The following is a 21160-nucleotide window of genomic DNA, read 5'->3' as shown; positions in this document are numbered from 1 at the left end:
CAGTGGGGGCTGTTCAAGCTGGTGGAGGCTCTGTAAGAGTGTGGGTCGTGTGCAGTTGGAGTTATATGGGATCCCTGATATGTCTAGATATGACTCCGACAGGTGACACGTATATAAGCATCTTGTCTGATCACCTGCATCCATTCATGTCCATTTTGACGGACATGGCTAAATCCAGCAGGACAATGCGACACCTCACACATCCAGAATTATTACAGAGTGGCTCCAGGAACACTCTTCTGAGTTTAAACATGGACAGGGACAAAGAAACGAAGGGGGAAGTTGACTGGTACAGTTTAGCACAGAGAACAGCTTAACCCATTATATCCCATCGTATGATTTATCATACACTTGCTCTTCTCAGGTATATTTGTTTTCAGAAGCTCTTTGTCAACAACTGAAGTATTTCTATTATGTCCATTGTTGAAAACAGTAGGAGTGGAGATCAGGATTGTTTATTTCATGGTGGAAAGCATTTATTCTAATGCTACTGACTCTGCTGCTTCTTGTCATGGACAGGCGGTAAGTAATTATAAAATTATGATGTGCAGGTTCATAACGTTGCTCATATTATTACACATTAGTAATTTGAATACTGAAAAGAAATATATAAGCACAAATTGGAAAATAGTACTTTATCTGCTTTGTTGTGGTACTGGCTTATATCTTTACATATGAAATATCATACGGTGGGTAGTAAGGGGTCATTTTCTCACAGTTGGTCCTATTTATTTTAGATATAATTTGGAGAAGGAGAGGAACTTAGAAATGGTTCTAGACACATATGATACATGTCAGGAGCCTGAATTTGTACTTGTTCCACCAAATAATGGTGAGGACACTGATAAAGGTGATGCAGGTAGTGATGCAGAACAACAACCTGCCACTGCTCCTAGTTTAGAGAAGACACATTCTTCATTGCCGCAAAGTGGAAACCTTTCTTCTGACTGTTCCTCCAGATTCTGATTGTCAGCAATAACTGACGGAACTATTTAGCAAAGCTGGAAAAGGGACAAAAGATGGAGATCAGTAAATACTGATGACTTTGTTGAAAATGTTACATCCTTTTCCACTCAGGAGGAAAATCCTTGCTGTTCCAAATCACGATCGCGGTCCCGAGTTAGGAAAGCAAGGCACTGGATAAAAGAAAGACTAGACTCTTCACAAAAATTTGAGGTATCTTGTGATCCTACACCTGACACTACAGAACACCTCTGCACATCAAACTTGACTCCAATAGATCTTTTTAGTAAAGTTTTTGATCCTGATTCGGGTGAAATTCTGATGAGAGAGACAGTAAAATATGCTGCTCAAAAGGGACACAACGTACAAATAAGTCATGATGACATCTACAAATACATCGCTATTTTGCTGTTATCTGGATATTTTAAGGTCATGTATAGACATATGTACTGGAAGATCAGACCTGACACAAACAATGTCCTTGTTTCGAATTCTGTCTCCAGAAATACTTTTGACAAAATTCACAGTTTCTTCCACGTCAATGATAATGACAGCATTGAAAAAGAAGATAAAGTTTATAAGGTTCGGCCATTAATTTCACATCTAAATAAGAAATTTCAAGACATCACTGAGCCTCTAGTGTCAAACTTCTCCTTGGATGAGGCCATGGGGCCTTATTATGGCCACCACTTTGTGAAACCTTCTTTCTTGATGCAATAATTTACCAACAACCGTTTACACGGAGAAGAAAGTTGCATATAAACTAAGGGTAATGTCAAGTATGCAAAGGCTGTAGCTGAAAAAATTATAAACAATGTTTTATTTGCAGGGCAAATAGGAAACTTGATTTCCATGCCAAACTTGTGAGACAAAATACTACAGTGATAAATAGCAGTACAGGTGAAGAAATTTCTCCATATTCAGAGGTAAACAATTTTGTGTACAATTTTGACCCTACAGTGTAATGTTTAACCCTACAGTGTAATGTTTAATTTTTTGCATTGTGCATTTTAAAAATAAAAAGTGAGTTAACGGAAATTTCCTTATGCATATTGCCTTATAATTTCCTCGAGTTTTGTGAAAGGCTGCACGTTTCTGGAATTATCTTCCCCAAAGACTGGGGCGATATCATTGCTGAGAATTTAAGATATTCATAAGATCTTCTGGTTGCAAGGAATCTTAACGTTGCTGTGAGGCGCTCATGAGCTGATAATGATTGCCTCATATTTGTGTCTCTTCTTTACATTTCTGGGGTTACAATTTTTAGTAACTCCCAGATAAGTGCTTTCCGTCATACGCATGTAATTATGCCAGTCTTTTGGCTGAAATCTTAATTCCTTAAGTAAATTTGTATGAATAACTTTTCTCTCTTTAAAGGTCAGTTTTTGGTCCTGGTTTTTCTCTTCCGAGAATTAGTATATCACGCAACACAACTACGGTAGCCGCTAAACACAGCAGTTCAGTTTCCATTTTAGAATTGCAGCGTTAGTATGACCGGGTGAGCTCGGCAAATCGCTCGTGTGGCGGGCGGCGGGATCGTTTTGGATCGGGACAAGCGACCGATTGCATGCGACAGATCGCTGCGAATTCGTCGGCCGTGTGTGCTGCTCCTGTGTGGGAGCCTTTATGAACTTCAGCTTCAGCAGTAAGGGACGGTTACCATAGCAACCAACTCAGAAATGTAAACAATTTTTTGCCGTTGTGGTGTACTAAGTAACAGTTGCTATCAGTAACAGAAGCAGTAAAAGATATGAAAAAAAGAGTGAAGTGCTTAATTTGAATCCTAAAAATGAATATGCAGAAGAAAATCCTTTGTATTTTCTCCGTCATGAGAAACAGGCCTGCTAATCAGTTATAACGTGTCATGTAGCTGTATGCGCCAAGTTTTACACTGTATACATACAATTGGTATTCTGTGTCATCCAAGCACTACTTCATGAAAGTTTGTCTTCCGCACTCTGAATCACCTGATCAAGCCAGCTCAGATTGCGTTTTGTGAAAGCCAGCAGTTGGTCAGTTGCCATAGCAACTACTCTGGAGTATAAACAAAGCTGTGGAGTTGTGGAATACATCTTAACCATTATCTACCGATAATAATAGGATAAGCAGACATCAGAAAATGAGGTGAGGTCCGTAATCTGAAGACTAAAAATGAATCTTCATCATAATTATTGATAATAATATTATTTGTTTAAACACGATACACTACATCAAACTTAGCATCACAAAATAAAGTATCGGCATCATTTAGTATAATACAGTTTTGCCATTGTGGGTTGTTATTATTATCTAGTGCATTTTACAAATAGTCAAATTTGCTAGACCAATAGTGGCTTAACTTTACAACGGGCTGCACCTATTTACTCGTGTTGTTGTCTTGACACCAATGTTATGTTTTTTGTCTGCTGCTACAAACTGTAACAGAAATATAATGTGTGAGGATTCCTTTCCAAGTGCGATTTAAAGCATCCTGATATTCTTTTGACATAGGAGAAATCGCGCAATAAAATGAAGTTTAAATAATAACGGTCGAAAATCCAAGGTATTCGTATGGTAAGACAATACAAATTATATCATATTACAGTATTAAAAATAATTGTCCATCGTAACTAGTGCAGCAAACTCAGATACGTTCAATAATACCAACCTGCCATTGGGGTGATGCTTAATTCTTTTCGCATCTCGTATTCGCAACACGTGGCCTATTGGTTGTTTTGCTGGTGCTAGATCCTAAAACCCGCGCCCAACTCCCGGCTTGGTCGGGATTTTCTTCGCTCAGGGACAGAATTCCGTGTTATCATCGATGCGCATTTCGCGAAAGTGGCGTCAAATAAAGAGAATCGTCCTAGGCGGTCGAACTACCGATGTGTTTTCTCGACCAATAATACCATAAGATCATTTCATTTCGTATCTCGTGAAATCTATCAAAGAACTTCCTGAGTCTATTTTCCATTCAAACCCTTGTTTGTTGTTGTTGTGGTCTTCAGTCCTGAGACTGGTTTGATGCAGCTCTCCATGCTACTCTATCCTGTGCAAGCTTTTTCATCTCCCAGTACCTACTGCAACCTACATCCTTCTGAATCTGCTTAGTGTATTCATCTCTTGGTCTCCCTCTACGATTTTTACCCTCCACGCTGCCCTCCAATACTAAATTGGTGATCCCTTGATGCCTCAGAACATGTCCTACCAACCGATCCCTTCTTCTGGTCAAGTTGTACCACAAACTTCTCTTCTCCCCAATCCTATTCAATACTTCCTCATTAGTTATGTGATCTACCCATCTAATCTTCAGCATTCTTCTGTAGCACCACATTTCGAAAGCTTCTATTCTCTTTTTGTCCAAACTATTTATCGTCCATGTTTCACTTCCATACATGGCTACACTCCATACGAATACTTTCAGAAATGACTTCCTGACACTTAAATCTATACTCGATGTTAACAAATTTCTCTTCTTCAGAAATGCTTTCCTTGCCATTGCCAGCCTACATTTTATATCCTCTCTACTTCGACCATCATCAGTTATTTTGCTCCCCAAATAGCAAAACTCCTTTACTACTTTAAGTGCCTCATTTCCTAATCTAATTCCCTCAGCATCACCCGACTTAATTAGACTACATTCCATTATCCTCGTTTTGCTTTTGTTGATGTTCATCTTATATCCTCCTTTCAAGACACTGTCCATTCCATTCAAGTGCTTTTCCAAGTCCTTTGCTGTCTCTGACAGAATTACTATGTCATCGGCGAACCTCAAAGTTTTTATTTCTTCTCCATGGATTTTAATACCTACTCCGAATTTTTCTTTTGTTTCCTTTACTGCTTGCTCAATATACAGATTGAATAACATTGGGGAGAGGCTACAACCCTGTCTCACTCCTTTCCCAACCACTGCTTACCTTTCATGCCCCTCGACTCTTATAACTGCCATCTAGTTTCTGTACAAATTGTAAATAGCCTTTCGCTCCCTGTATTTGACCCCTGCCACCTTCAGAATTTGAAAGAGAGTATTCCAGTTAACGTTGTCAAAAGCTTTCTCTAAGTCTACAAATGCTAGAAACGTAGGTTTGCCTTTCCTTAATCTTTCTTCTAAGATAAGTCGTAAGGTCAGTATTGCCTCACGTGTTCCAGTGTTTCTACGGAATCCAAACTGATCTTCCCCGAGGTTGGCTTCTACTAGTTTTTCCATTCGTCTGTAAAGAATTCGTGTTAGTATTTTGCAGCTGTGACTTATTAAGCTGATAGTTCGGTAATTTTCACATCTGTCAACACCTACTTTCTTTGGGATTGGAATTATTATATTCTTCTTGAAGTCTGAGGGTATTTCGCCTGTTTCATACATCTTGCTCACCAGATGGTAGAGTTTTGTCAGGACTGGCTCTCCCACGGCCGTCAGTAGTTCCAATGGAATATTGTCTACTCCGGGGGCCTTGTTTCGACTCAGGTCTTTCAGTGCTCTGTCAAACTCTTCACGCAGTATCATATCTCCCATTTCATCTTCATCTACATCCTCTTCCATTTCCATAATATTGTCCTCAAGTACATCGCCCTTGTATAGACCCTCTATATACTCCTTCCACCTTTCTGCTTTCCCTTCTTTGCTTAGAACTGGGTTTCCATCTGAGCTCTTGATATTCATACAAGTCGTTCTCTTATCTCCAAAGGTCTCTTTAATTTTCCTGTAGGCGGTATCTATCTTACCCCTAGTGAGATAGGCCTCTACATCCTTACATTTGTCCTCTAGCCATCCCTGCTTAGCCATTTTGCACTTCCTGTCGATCTCATTTTTGAGACGTTTGTATTCCTTTTTGCCTGTTTCACTTACTGCATTTTTATATTTTCTCCTTTCATCAATTAAATTCAATATTTCTTCTGTTACCCAAGGATTTCTACTAGCCCTCGTCTTTTTACCTACTTGATCCTCTGCTGCCTTCACTACTTCATCCCTCAAAGCTACCCATTCTTCTTCTACTGTATTTATTTCCCCCATTCCTGTCAATTGCTCCCTTATGCTCTCCCTGAATCTCTGTACAACCTCTGGTTCTTTTAGTTTATCCAGGTCCCATCTCCTTAAATTCCCACCTTTTTGCAGTTTCATTCAAACCCTACCCATCTGAAAGATTGTCATGTTGGAAGTCCATATTTCACGCAACTCAAAACTGGCAATACACATTCATTACCAGTTGTTCATGGAACCGTGAAGAGGGGAATACATAGTTATAATACCTAGCAACTGGAAGCTTATTTGTAGAAACTCAGATTTGCTTCAAATAAGCATTGACGTTTGTTAAAAAAAAAAATTATTGATACAATGCTATGGTTGTCATATATTATATTTAATTTCATGCATTTCTAATAGAACCGATGATGTAGATTAGCGTATAACTTGTTGGTAGAATATTTTTTAGATGAATTACTTTAAATTTGTTCACGTAATCATCTATGTCATTAGTGCACTATTATTTATGCAATCATCTATGTCATTACTGTACTGTTATCTATGTTGTTATCCGAATTTTTTGTGTAATTATTTGACATGTGGATGTCCTTTTTCATGTATCTGATTATATATGTTAAATTGGTTGCCTTATGATCATCTACATGTGTCTATTACTGTAATAACCTGACACATTCTACATCCTAGCGATACATTTACGTCAAAGATCCATGGAACTCGAAAATAAATTAATACATAAAATATTATTTGTTTGCAATATTTGTCACATGTTTCCTACGTCAGTGTTCAAAGCTGACAACTGGAATTGAATTTTCTTATTTATCCACTTTATTTAGCATTTTTCTATATCATTATGTACAATGGTAAAGAATTTGTTATACATGAACCAGTTTTACAATTACATGTTGACAGATAAAATTTTCTAATGAACAACATGAAACCACACACTCCTAACAACAGTTAGAGTACACCTACACTAAATTGGAATACTAAAAGGATTTTCATTATGTCCATGTGAATACAATTTATTTTTTCAAATGAGCACTTCAGTTACTATAATGAAGGAAATAAGCTGCTCTACCATGAATGCTGATGGTGCAGGTATTCTTTGACACTATAAAAACACTAGCATATTAGCATTTTTTGAGTTACTTTTAAATATGTAGAGTTCTGATATATTTTTTCATTCAGTAATTCATTAAACAGAATTTTTGGCTACTGAAGAGCACTTTTTTAATGCATGACTTTTGTGTGCATTTCACCATGAAAATTGTTGCTATTTCTTGCTACATAGCTATGGACTTGACTGCTTAAGACTAAAGTTCCTAGTGTGCTTTCAGGAAACATATACTATCATAAATGTAGACAAAATCGTTGGGTCATAATGTTTAATTCCTTGAAAAAGTTCTTACATGGTTCTTTGTGTGCGCCATTGCTTTGATTTTTAATATTGTTCTCTTTTGAAATAAACATAAGTTTTTAGCTAGACTAGTATTGCCCCAAAACATGCCTTATCTTAACATGTTATGTATGAGTGCACCATAGGAACATAATACCGTGTTAATAGTACAGGAATTTTTAAGCACTCAAAGAAATATAACAAGACTGACTTAATCTGTTGTTTAAAAATAATGTATGTTTACTGCACCTTAAATGTTCATACAGCTATACGTCTAAATATTTAGTAGGGAATGTTTGCTCTATCTCAAAGTGCCCCTGTTTTACAGGTAGATTGCTTCCTAGTTTGTTTGTTATATGGCTGAAATTTATCCAAACTGTTTTTTCTTCACAATATAATATGAAGAGCAGCAGTGGACTCTCTTGGTCTGCTAATACATGAACTCTACCAATATGTAGTATTCTACCTTCTGATACCTATTAGAAAAATATGATTTGAACCAGTCAAATGCTACCAAACAAATCCTGTAGCAGTGTAGTTTCCTGAGCAATAAATTATAGTCAGTGACATCAAACACCTTAGGCTGTCCTAAAAGCCAGATATCACTGATGTAGATCAGTAATTAATAATATCAGCTTTGTAAATTGGCTAGACAGTTGTGTGTGTGTGTGTGTGTGTGTGTGTGTGTGTGTGTGTGTGTGTGTCAGGAAAGGTAGTAAAAAAAAAGTAAACCCTGGGAGATAATAAATAGGAATACAGGTAAATAAAAAAGAAGAAAAACCTACAACTTTATTATTAAAAGTGAAGTTAAAACTGTTGAGAAGGACTCACTGCAGACAACCTAATTCACTAAATGTGATTTCAGCCCAATAGTGCAACTCCCCATGAAGGTTAAGACCACATTTATATAATCTGAAATGGCATTAGAGATACAAAATGTAATTAATAAATTTAAAAATAAAATTTCATGTGGTGGTGACTGGATTCCAAAGTAATGATATACAGATTTCCAGTTTTAATTATGTCAGCAAATTGTAGTTTTTTTCCTTCTGTTTTGTTTACCTGTATTCCTGTTTATTATCTCCTAAGTTTATTTTATTTTGTTACTACTTTTCTCTGATACATGACTCATTGACAAGCTTCTTAATTGCTATTATAACTTTCTTATATTCTTTCCTGTAAATCAGTGTGGTGATTCTTCTGTAAAACCTGAAATTCTTAGGGAATTACATTTTAACTTGGAAAAATGAGAGAAATTTCACAGAATTCTGTGTTTTGAATCTAGCATTGGAATTTAATTTTATTGAGTTTTGTAAACCACAAATTGTAAAATTATTAATACGTCAAAGTGTGTTAATTATAAGAATATTATTCCATATAAATTATTGATGTTTAAAAACTGGATTCAAACCACCTCAGCCATGAGGAAGAAAAAAGTTTGTTAATTTGAGAAGCTCTGTCCCCCCTCCCCCCACCCTTTTCGCCACACACTCATTGTTCATTATCAGGAACTTCTTATGATGCCATCTTGCTCCCCATACGTGGAATTGAGAGGGAATTTTTTTCCATTGCTTTGATTTTAATTTTGAGCTGCTTAATTAGAAATGAAACATCTTAACAATACCTTTACCTTCATCCAGTTCTATGACTTCACTGTTTGTTTGTACCATCTCGTTTTTGATGTATTTGTGTATACATTAATTAAGTTACCATATAATTGAATTTCATGCTTACTGTCAAACTCATTCTGTTAATTTCGTACATTCACTATTCAAGTTGATTTGCACTAGAGGCAAACGGTAGAAAGGTTCAGGAATGCCATGTTATTTTATTCTTGGTTAAGTTCCCTTGTTAAATAATACTATTTTTCATTTACAGTAGTATTCTTTTTATTTTATGTTGTATGAACTTATTTTATTTCTTAAATCTAGTGCACAATTCCACCATTAAATACATTCTCATAATCTACATTTATGACCTCTAGCACATAAGGAGAAATGTTCAGTACTAGTCAGTGGCTTTGACCAGTGATGTAGAGAACCACAATAAACAACATAAACAACATGACGATTATAACTTCATATCAGTGTCAGTTTTTCAAATGGTATGAACTACAGATCAGTGTGTCCTTATGACCTGGCTTTTGCTTTCACATTTGTTGGTTTTGCCAACTCACAATTAGTCACCTTCGAACTTGATCTTGACCTAAGCTATAGATCAGTCTGTCACTACAACCAGGTTTTTTGTTATCACATTTTTTGGCTTCACCAACTAACAACCCAACTGACAGTGACGTCACAACAACCATTGACATTATGTAACTGATCAGAGCCAATAACTAGTACTGAATGTTTCACTTGACCCTTTGTTAGTTAGTTTCATGTCCCATAGATCATTTGAATCATTCTTTTATTGAAATGGTGTGGAATGAATCAGTTTATAGGACATGTATACATGATTAGAATTAACATTAATGGACTCATTATTTTTTAGACCTACTCATGCAGCAACACTTAAAATCAAGGTGTCCCCTTCCCTTCCCTTACGTTACCAGTTTTGTCATGTTACACGTACTTGATACTCACCTCAGTGTGGGTTTACCAACTCCAGTATTGCAGCAGAGTCTCCAACAACCCTGCCCAGGGTACACTGACCTGCCAGTGTCTGATGAGTTTGGCAAGACACATGACCATCTGTAAAGGAAGGAAGATTAGGGCTAGGTCAAAAACCCTAACTCTGGATCACCAGATGGGGATTTGAACTTTCATTCTCTTGAATGCGAGTACAATGTGCTGACCACTGCGCCACCTCTCTGCCTCTCTGAGTGAACACTGGGCTAATGAGAATGAGCTTGCAGTTACCAAATTCGACAATTATAGTATAGTAAATAGCTACAGTAGGAAAGAGCACATTAGAGGTGGTGTGGCAATTTATTTAAGCCAGTCACTCAATTGTACAATAACCAAACTAGGCCTAAATTCCTTGTGTGATGAACAGCACTTTGAAGTTACAGGCATAATCATCAATAGTCATAAGCTAATAGTAGTATCCATGTACAGATCACCAAAGGGAAGCATTAACATATTTTTAGAAAAAATGGACATGCTACTGAGTGAATTAAGTAATATTAAATGGCTGCACTATGATATTTCAATTGGAGGTGATTTGAATACTGATTTTGATGTTACTAAATGCAAGGGTAGTGTTGCAGATATGGAAAACTTACTAAGACAATACAATTTACATCATGTCAATAAAAGGCCCACAAGAAACAAAGCATGTTTAGATAACATCTTTGTAAACTTCAAGACCACTGAAAACACATGCGAAGTTGTAGTGTTCCCATTCTCTGACCATGACTCCATATCCCTAAATTATGCAAGTAAAATTACCCTCAATAGGAGCAATGCAAACAGACCTGTCCCAACAGTTGTGATTACCAGACCCATAACTGAGGATAAAATTAACACATTTCGTAATTCCCTTGCTGACAGAGACTGGTTTGGCCATTGTAGTGTTGGTGGACATTACACATCAAGTAATTACCTGCCAGCCAAAATAATATTTGATAGATATTAATGCATTCTTGACCCTATTTAACCATAGTATTCCCATAAAGAAACTCAAAATAATGGACAGCAGCCACAAATCCAGATCTCAAAACAGACAAAATATATGGTACACTAAGCAGCTGACAGATCTAAAGAAACAAGTTTTGTTACTGTACAACATATACAATAGTATGAAGTCTGACTATGCCAAATCAGCCTATGTGGAATGCAGGAATGAATACAACAAAGCCATCCTGCAAGCCAAAAAAACCTACAATGCCAACAGCATACATAATTCCACCAATAAATGCAAAACTGCTTGGAAAGTAATTAACAGTGCTGCCACAGATACTAAAAAAGACAAAATTAATATCCCACCTCAAATACTCAATGAGTTTTTTATTAATTCAGTGAAAGAAATAGGAGATGCAATTGTCAAACCAGACATTAGTCCATCACAGTTACTCTCCCAAAATTGGGGTAGACAGTCACTAAATACAAGCATGCTAACCTTCTCCGAAGTATCGCCTAGATTTGTACAAGGTGTCATAAAACAACTGAAATCATCTGATAGCTTAGATATATATGGCATATCATGCAACCTGCTAAAAAAAAGTGTGTGATTGCATTCTGTACCCTTTAATCCATTGCATAAACAAGTACATACTTGAGGGATATTTTCCTGATGAGTTAAAACTGTCTAGGATCGTCCCAGTATACAAAAAGGGAGATAAAGACTCTCCATCTAGTTACAGGCCTATTTCAATAGTACCCACATTCTCCAAGGTAATAGAATGCATCATGTACCAACAATTATCATCTCACTTTGAGAATCTAGGAATAATTAATGCTACACAAGACGGGTTTAGGAAGAATCTGTCGACCATTGATGACATCAACACGGTAGTCAGTTTCATCCTCAAAGTTTTTGAGAACAAAGGCTTTGCTCAGGTCTCATTCTGTGACCTAAGCAAGGCCTTCGACTGTGTTGAGCACACGCCACTACTGGAGAAACTAGAATTCTATGGCATCAAAGGAAACAGTCTCAGACTATTAAAAGCTTATCTCAACAACCGTAAACAGGTAGTTTGTGTTGGTAAGGAAATGTCAAACATAGGAAATGTTAATATAATAGAGGTAAACATTCCACGTGGGAAAAATTATATATAAAAACAAAGATGAGGTGACTTACCGAACGAAAGCGCTGGCACGTCGATAGACACACAAACAAACACAAACATACACACAAAATTCAAGCTTTCACAACAAACTGTTGCCTCATCAGGAAAGAGAGAAGGAGAGGGAAAGACGAAAGGATGTGGGTTTTAAGGGAGAGGGTAAGGAGTCATTCCAATCCCGGGAGCGGAAAGACTTACCTTAGGGGGAAAAAAGGATGGGTATACACTCGCGCACACACACCCACATATCCATCCACACATATACAGACACAAGCAGACATATTGTCTCTGTATATGTGTGGATGGATATGTGTGTGTGTGTGTGTGTGTGTGTGTGTGTGTGTGCGAGTGTATACCCGTCCTTTTTTCCCCCTAAGGTAAGTCTTTCCGCTCACGGGATTGGAATGACTCCTTACCCTCTCCCTTAAAACCCACATCCTTTCGTCTTTCCCTCTCCTTCTCTCTTTCCTGATGAGGCAACAGTTTGTTGCGAAAGCTTGAATTTTGTGTGTATGTTTGTGTTTGTTTGTGTGTTTATCGACCTGCCAGCGCTTTCGTTCGGTAAGTCACCTCATCTTTGTTTTTATATATAGAAAATGTTAAAGTAGGTGTGCCTCAGCGATCTGTACTGGGCTCCTTCCTGTTTCTGATAATGATCAATGACCTCCCCTTGTTTATTAGATCCACCACTGTATTGTATGCAGATGATACGACTTTTCTTCATAGCAGTAACAATCTTAATGATCTTAAAACCTGTGCTGAAAATACACTCACTCACACAGCATATTGGTTCAGAGCAAATGGTTTCCTGCTAAATGAAAATAAAACTCAGCAGATAATCTTCACTCTAAGAGGCAAGCCACTATCTGATGACCCTAGTTCTGTTAAATTCCTGGGAGTTTATTTAGACAAAAAGTTATCCTGGGGCCAACATGTAAACTATATTAGTAGTAAGCTATCTACACTCCTGGAAATTGAAATAAGAACACAGTGAATTCATTGTCCCAGGAAGGGGAAACTTTATTAACACATTCCTGGGGTCAGATACATCACATGATCACACTGACAGAACCACAGGCACATAGACACAGGCAACAGAGCATGCACAATGTCGGCACTAGTACAGTGTATATCCACCTTTCGCAGCAATGCAGGCTGCTATTCTGCCATGGAGACGATCATAGAGATGCTGGATGTAGTCCTGTGGAACGGCTTGCCATGCCATTTCCACCTGGCGCCTCAGTTGGACCAGCGTTCGTGCTGGACGTGCAGACCGCGTGAGACGACGCTTCATCCAGTCCCAAACATGCTCAATGGGGGACAGATCCGGAGATCTTGCTGGCCAGGGTAGTTGACTTACACCTTCTAGAGCACGTTGGGTGGCATGGGATACATGCGGACGTGCATTGTCCTGTTGGAACAGCAAGTTCCCTTGCCGGTCTAGGAATGGTAGAACGATGGGTTCGATGACGGTTTGGATGTACCGTGCACTATTCAGTGTCCCCTCGACGATCACCAGTGGTGTACGGCCAGTGTAGGAGATCGCTCCCCACACCATGGTGCCGGGTGTTGGCCCTGTGTGCCTCGGTTGTATGCAGTCCTGATTGTGGCGCTCACCTGCACGGTGCCAAACACGCATACGACCATCATTGGCACCAAGGCAGAAGCGACTCTCATCGCTGAAGACGACACGTCTCCATTCGTCCGTCCATTCACGCCTGTTGCGACACCACTGGAGGCGGGCTGCACGATGTTGGGACGTGAGCGGAAGACGGCCTAACGGTGTGCGGGACCGTAGCCCAGCTTCATGGAGACGGTTGCGAATGGTCCTCGCCGATACCCCAGGAGCAACAGTGTCCCTAATTTGCTGGGAAGTGGCGGTGCGGTCCCCTACGGCACTGCGTAGGATCCTACGGTCTTGGCGTGCATCCGTGCGTCGCTGCGGTCCGGTCCCAGGTCGACGGGCACGTGCACCTTCCGCCGACCACTGGCGACAACATCGATGTACTGTGGAGACCTCACGCCCCACGTGTTGAGCAATTCGGCGGTACGTCCACCCGGCCTCCCGCATGCCCACTATACGCCCTCGCTCAAACTCCGTCAACTGCACATACGGTTCACGTCCACGCTGTCGCGGCATGCTACCAGTGTTAAAGACTGCGATGGACGTCCGTATGCCACGGCAAACTGGCTGCCACTGACGGCGGCGGTGCACAAATGCTGCGCAGCTAGCGCCATTCGACGGCCAACACCGCGGTTCCTGGTGTGTCCGCTGTGCCGTGCATGTGATCATTGCTTGTACAGCCCTCTCGCAGTGTCCGGAGCAAGTATGGTGGGTCTGACACACCGGTGTCAATGTGTTCTTTTTTCCATTTCCAGGAGTGTATTTGCCAGGTGCTTACGAAAGTGCAGAGCAGTGTAGCCTGGAGTGTTGTCTTCGTGGAGCTCTCCTTTTTCACTCTAAAAACTGATTTTTGCAGTTCTGTAAGCACGTCAAAGTAATGGACAGCATTCATGGTTTGGCCTGGAGCAACCCTCTGTGCATTGTGCCTTTGGCACTGAAAAGGACAATCAACGTTATTTTCACTTTTGACTTGCTTATTCTTGCTTTTTTCAGATGGGGATCTCAAGGTGTACCACTTGCAGCTTTCTCATTTTGTTTCTAGGTTATACTCGAAACACCATGTTGCCGGTAATAACACTTTCTACGCATTCAATAAGGTCACTCATGACAGTCACCTGGTGATTCTTCTGATCGTCCATCAAAAGCTTGGGAACCAGCTTGCACACACCTTCCTCATGTGCGATTTATTTGTCACCAGTTTGTGCACAATTGTTCTGGGAATGTTGAAAGTTTCTGCAATCATGTAGACACTAAGCCACCAGTCAGCATTTAACAGATCAAACACACAGGCCAAATCGCCATTGGTTATACTGGCTGATGGCCGTTCCGCGTAGGATTTGTCAACTATCTCTTCCCAGCTTTCCTTAAATGCTTTCAACCACTGCAAAAGCTGTGAATATGATAAGGCTGTATCACTGTAAGCTTGCACAATCAACTGTATGAGATTTTCTGGTTTCAAGAAAAACTTTATTGCATAACATAGCTTAAGTGATGATTTAGTCACATTTTGTGACACTGACAATAAACAGAGGTGCACAATGCCACTGATTTGATGTCCCAAGTGCAAGGAGCAGACTGGCGAAGGCATTGCTTTGAAGCTTAGAGCCCCCTGTCATAATCGAACCTATCGGAACTCACTACAGCCACTTTTAAGTTCCGGCACAAATGCAATTACTTTCTGGACCCACATTATATGTATGTTTTTGTTACATCAAGAAAATTTGTTTCAAGACACTAATACAGAATGTGAATGCTATGACTTCCTCAAGTGCTAACTCTGTGCTATTAACTGAGAACCTAAAAGGAAGAGGAAAATCCAGCAGGTTGTGACAATACCTGGAGATTAAGTGTGGCTTTTAATTTGACATTATGTGCTATGACTGAAAGCAAACCTAATAATCACCCTCCGGCTGGACAAGCATGCATCTTAGAAAACTACGTGACTCAGTAGGGGTTTGATTGCTTACTGTCACCTTTTGGCCCAAACAACATAAATCTCATGTGACATGCAGAATAGTTTTTCAAATAATAAAACTTTGTAACAAAGCTGCTATGCAAATAAGAAGTTATGTAATAATGATAAAGGTAAATGTATCCCAAGGGATAAATAATGTTGGTGAAATGCACTGAATCACATATTAACTTGCAGTGTTTATTTCAAGTAAGACAGGAAACCTCCAAATAAATCATGTACGAACTGTGGCCATATGATTCTACTATGAATACGAGTTTCTCAGTCACTATTGAAAACAAATAAACAATGAGTAGCAAGCAGAGTGATAGGTAATTTTCAGTGCACTATTTATCATTAAAGTTTGTACCCCAAATAAGTCACTGTAATTATCAACAGCTATGTATGAAAAGTTCTACTCACACTCTCAGATATACCATTATAAAAGTCTATCACTACCAAAAGTACTATCATTCACACATGGAGCTTTTAAAAGTTCAGTGTGATAACAGAAATTTATGCAAAGTCCACAAAGCGCAGATACAAAGCACTCTAAACACATGTGACATTCTGAGCACCCAACATCTCATCAGTTTTACCACGAACCAACAGTGAAGCACCTCAGCAAATGATATAGGCCAAAAAGCCTCAGGGCTCAGCCTGCTTCCACCTGACTTACTGCTGTGTACAACACACGTTTCCTCAGGCCACAATATTGTAAGGTTTACAGTTTTTTCATATTCCATTTAATTTATGTATATATAATAGACATACTCATAAATTCTTACATATCTACATGTTCAATATTGAAATAGTTTTTGACAAAAATTACAGAAATTACACTTGTACTGAGCTCAAGTTAAATGTGTGACACCTTTGCGTACTGTTACAGTACCATATTGGTCAAACCAAACACTGTTCATGTTAATAATTGTACCAAAACCAACTGTGAATTGTGAAAATTATAAAGGAATTAGCCATGTAAACTCAGGCTATAAAATATTTGCAAAAATAATCAGTAATCATTTAAGAACCAAAACAGATAGTCTCATATTAGACAATGTGGATATTGGAGAGGACATTCATGCAGTGAAAATGTATGTGCAAAAAAAAAAAAATGTGTATATATATATATATATATATATATATACAGGGCGTTTCAAAAAGAAAGAGCAGATTTCAAACATTTATTTCTCAAAAACTACAAATGATAGAAACACAATTCAAACGTTTCTTGTCAGAGAAAGGTTCAAAGTTTTTCAATGGTCCGCGCAGAAGTTCCATGCAAATCCGCAGTGGCGCTGGCGTTTGTTTGTAGGAAAATGGCGACGACACCACAGGAACGATCATTTTGTGTGCTGCAATTTGCAAAGTTAGAGTCCATTGTTGGTGTGCAACGTGCATTCCGCCGTCAATTCAACAAACAGCCGCCTCGTCATAAGCAAATTTATGAGTGGCATCACAGATTCGTAGAAGATGGTTGCATCTGCAAGCGAAAAAGCACGGGTCGTCCACGCACATCGGATGAAAATGTCGAGCGTGTCCGTGCAGCTTACGAAAGGAGCCCTAGAAAATCCACGACACGGGCAAGTCACGAACTAAACATGTCTAAAACAACGGTATGGCGCGTTCTGAGTAACCGTCTGCACATGAAGCCGTACAAACTGCAGTTATTGCAAGCATTGCGTCCTGACGACCACAACAAAAGGTTCGAATTTTCAACTGCAATTCTACAGGACATGGAAGAGGACAATTTTGCCGAACGATTAATTTTTTCAGATGAATCAACGTTTCACATTTCTGGTAAAGTTAATCGGCATAACGTACGAATTTGGGCGAGTGAAACTCCGAGGGACGTTATTCAACATGAAAGAGACTCACCAAAGGTTAACGTCTTTTGTGCAATTTCGGTAAACAAAGTTTATGGACCTTTCTTTTTCATGGAGAAAACTATCACAGGAACCATTTACCTGGACATGTTAGAAAACTGGCTATTTCCTCAACTTCAGGAAGATTCAAATCACTTCATCTTCATGCAAGATGGCGCCCCACCACACTTCTCTGAACCTGTACGACGGTACCTAAATAACACCATTCCAGGACGGTGGATTGGAAGAGCAGGAGCACAAGATCAATGTCATCGTCTGTGGCCTCCCAGGTCACCAGACCTTACTCCCTGCGATTTTTATTTGTGGGGGTACATAAAGGACTGTGTTTATGTCCCACCTATGCCCGCTACTCTTCAAGAGGTACGACATCGAATTGTTGCGGCCGTGAATTCGGTAACTAAAGACCAGTTGCGTCGTGTGTGGCAAGAAATGAGATACCGGTTTGATATTTGTCGTGTAACAAATGGTGCTCATATTGAGGTACAGTTTTGATATTTGTTGTGTAACATTTGGTACTCATATTGAGTGAAGGACCGTTGGAATTGTGTTTCTATCATTTGTAGTTTTTGAGAAATAAATGTTTGAAATCTGCTCTTTCTTTTTGAAACGCCCTGTATATATATATATATATATATATATATATATATATATATATATATATATATATATATATATATAGAGAGAGAGAGAGAGAGAGAGAGAAACATTCCACGTGGGAAAAATATATCTAAAAATGTCTGCTTGTGTCTGGATATGTGTGGATGGATATGTGTGTGTGTGCGAGTGTATACCCGTCCTTTTTTCCCCCTAAGGTAAGTCTTTCCGCTCCCGGGATTGGAATGACTCCTTACCCTCTCCCTTAAAACCCACATCCTTTCGTCTTTCCCTCTCCTTCCCTCTTTCCTGATGAGGCAACAGTTTGTTGCGAAAGCTTGAATTTTGTGTGTTTGTTTGTGTTTGTTTGTGTGTCTATCGACGTGCCAGCACTTTCGTTTGGTAAGTCACATCATCTTTGCTTTTTTTTTTTTATATATATATATATATATATATATATATATATATATATATATATATATATATATATATATATATATATATATTAGAGACACTTGTAGCTTTCATTGACTTTGAAAACGTTTTTGAGAGTGTGTACAAGAAGAAATTATGGGACATAATGATTGAAGCTGGATGTTCAAGACATCTTATTGAAGCTACATGAAGCTTATACATGGACACAAAAATAATCATAAAAGTTTCTAATAATAGAACTGTAGAAATAACTATCAATTAGGGACTCAAACAAGGCTGTAGCCTGTCACCAATCTTATTTAATGTAAATATAAGTCATTTGAGTAAAAACTGGAGATAGGAAGTAAATTTGGGTTGAAAGATTAACAGAAATAAGTATGGTATCCTTATGCATGCAGATGATGTTACCATTTTGGAAGAAAGTGAAGATAAACTACAAAAAACAGTTTGTTAATTACATCAATTAGGAAAAAGAGAATATAACCTCCAAATATCAACAAAGAGAACTAAAATTGTGACTCATCATGGGAAATACTCCACCCAGCCAAAAACAGTAATACACCACTTAAGCAGGTCTCCAGCATTAATTTTTTAGGATGCAACTTAAGTTATTGTGGACAAGGACATAGAAAGTAAGGTTAACAAATATTAGTCAGTGTGTGAAATAATGAACACAACATTCCAGAACAAAATTCAAATTTTATAAAACAATGGTACAGCAGTATTGCTGTATGGAAGTGAGCCATGGATCCCTAAAAGACATGATAAAAGCAAACTACAAGCAACAGAAACAAGATTTCTTAGGAAAGTGAGAGGTGTTACCAGGGAGGAACATATAAGAAATGGAGATATTTATAATGTTGATGTGAAGACCGAACAAATAAAATGTTATGGAAAAATCACTTACAAACAATGAGTGCAGAAAGAATCCCACACTGGCCAAGCTGTATCAACCAAGAGGAGGAAGGGGCATAGGAAGACCCAGAATGAAGTGGAAGTGAAAAGTGAAGACAGAACAAACACAAGTGCCTAAGCCTTGAAATGCAGAAGAAGAAGAACAAAATCTATTTGCACTAATAGCTACTGCATGGTACTTATTGGAAATGGAACATGCTGCTGCTAATAATTTATCCAGATGTGGAGAACTCTGTTTTGGTAAATGTTTCAACAAGAATAAATAATAATTTGTTTAATATAATAGAGGGAAACATTCCACGTGGGAAAAATTTATCAAAAAACAAAGATGATGTGACTTACCAAACGAAAGCGCTGGCAGGTCGAAAGACACACAAACAAACACAAACATACACACAAAATTCAAGCTTTCGCAACAAACTGTTGCCTCATCAGGAAAGAGGGAAGGAGAGGGAAAGACGAAAGGATGTGGGTTTTAAGGGAGAGGGTAAGGAGTCATTCCAATCCCGGGAGCAGAAAGACTTATCTTAGGGGGAAAAAAGGATGGGTATACACTCGCACACACACACATATCCATCCACACATAAGCAGACACAAGCAGACATATTTAAAGACTAATAATTTGTTTAATAATTTATATGTGTAATATTGTATCACCACTCTTGCTCAACATGTAACGAATATCAGTTCCTTTCTTTTGGTGTGCCATACTTGTCCTTAACTTGTCTGTAAACAGCAGTAACAATTATGAATAATAAATGTTTCAAAAATAATAGTTCTTAATCCATAAGTTGTACCATCTTGGCGTGAATTTTTTTGGAGCCTAGAGCTTCTGACAACTCTTTGGATTCTCCGTAGTAATTTTAACAGTTTCTTTAAATGTATAGTATTTTCAGCCTAATATTTCAGGCGTCAGTTCATGATGGCTTCCATTCTTCACTCACACTGGTCAAGCCGGTACCTGGAACACCGTCACTTAAGGGCTCGCTGCTTGTCACCTCGTGTCTAACAAGCCTTCCCCTCAACACACACCAACTCCTTGGTCCAACTGTGTTTAGCAATCTGCCAGCTCTTGAAGCTCAACTGATTTGCAACACAAACAGTCATAACAGTCCATAACATATCTGATCAGAGACGAATCTGAAATTATTACCAAAAAGGCTAAAATAATTTTGGCAGTTGAGCCTTCTATTAATGTGTACCTACAGAAGATGCCGGTGGTGGAAGAAGCATGGAGTAGACTGAAAGAAATCTATGAAGACTCGTTAATGAGTTAAAGGAGTCAGAACTAAAAAACATTGATGTGCAAGATGGCTCAAGGGAAGCCAGGTCCAACAATTGCATCTCACAAAAATGAGGCTCAGTCAGAATGAAAGAAGACTGTGAACCATCTCAACAAATTTGACTCCTCAGAAGATCTTTCTGAATAGCAAGACCAAAGAAGATGGATTGTTAGGTGTCCTGTCATACTAAAGATTGACAAGTATCGGAACTGTCAACTTTGGATGAAGCATTCTAATCTAAGGACTCAGACACATGGCTTCATGCAACTTAAGAAGAATTAAACTCACATGCAGAAAATAAAATATGCAAATCAGCAATCCAACCTAAAGACAAAAAATCTTTTGATGCAAAGTGGGTTTTTAAGACAAAAACAGACTTACAAGGGGATATAATTTACAATAAGCTTGTCTGACAGTTGAGGGA

General features: G+C 38.6%; 1 protein-coding gene across 2 annotated transcripts in view; it reads left to right on the top strand.

Moving 5' to 3' along the window:
* The first annotated feature begins 2679 nt into the window (after positions 1 to 2679).
* Positions 2680 to 21160, top strand: part of LOC124794695 (B9 domain-containing protein 2) — a 71876-nt gene continuing 53395 nt past the window's right edge. Inside the window, exon 1 of one of the 2 annotated variants that reach the window (XM_047258256.1) lies at positions 2680 to 3087. The gene's annotated coding sequence lies outside the window, so the exon portion shown is untranslated. Of the gene's footprint in view, positions 3093 to 21160 lie in introns of both variants that reach the window. The other variant, XM_047258257.1, reaches the window with a different exon arrangement.

The sequence above is a fragment of the Schistocerca piceifrons genome, chromosome 4, assembly GCF_021461385.2.
Source record: "Schistocerca piceifrons isolate TAMUIC-IGC-003096 chromosome 4, iqSchPice1.1, whole genome shotgun sequence".
In the NCBI taxonomy this organism is placed as follows: Eukaryota; Metazoa; Arthropoda; class Insecta; order Orthoptera; family Acrididae; genus Schistocerca; species Schistocerca piceifrons.
The sequence above is the reverse complement of the archived record's forward strand: the minus strand, read 5'-3'. Positions and strand labels throughout refer to the sequence as shown.